At 48.0% G+C, this 369-nt stretch overlaps 1 protein-coding gene across 1 annotated transcript in view; it reads left to right on the plus strand.

Annotated features, from left to right (window-relative positions):
• The first annotated feature begins 292 nt into the window (after positions 1-292).
• Positions 293-369, plus strand: part of aig1 (androgen-induced 1 (H. sapiens)) — a 12,997-nt gene continuing 12,920 nt past the window's right edge. Inside the window, exon 1 of the mRNA XM_069177445.1 lies at positions 293-369. This exon is cut by the window's right edge and continues 248 nt beyond it. The gene's annotated coding sequence lies outside the window, so the exon portion shown is untranslated.

Raw genomic sequence — 369 nt, forward strand, 5'->3', positions numbered from 1 at the left:
ATGATTGTATTCAAATCTTGAAAGTCTTCATGACGTCCATGTTTGCTTGCGGACCTTCTTCCTGTCTGCTTGTTGAACACGTTCATGTCTCACTTCCATTTTAATTTCATGTGTATATTTGTAGATGCTCTTGTATAATTCTGGTTGTCGTTGCCAGCGTGTGCTCTGCTTTTCATGCAGTATTTTTGCTACACTGGTACTCTGACTGAATGAAAGGATGTGAATAGTTCCTGCAGCTCTGCAGACTGAGTCCACCCCCCTCCCCCCTCCCCCCTTCCACGCATCATCACCATAACACGGAAGCAGTAGTCAGACAGACTGAGGGGGGGAGCTGCAGCGACAGAGAGGTCCAGACTGGAACCGACCCAG

Source organism: Embiotoca jacksoni, unplaced genomic scaffold (assembly GCF_022577435.1).
Source record: "Embiotoca jacksoni isolate LCO1_2020_lvr unplaced genomic scaffold, fEmbJac1.0.p SCAF_73, whole genome shotgun sequence".
Lineage (NCBI taxonomy): Eukaryota > Metazoa > Chordata > Actinopteri > Embiotocidae > Embiotoca > Embiotoca jacksoni.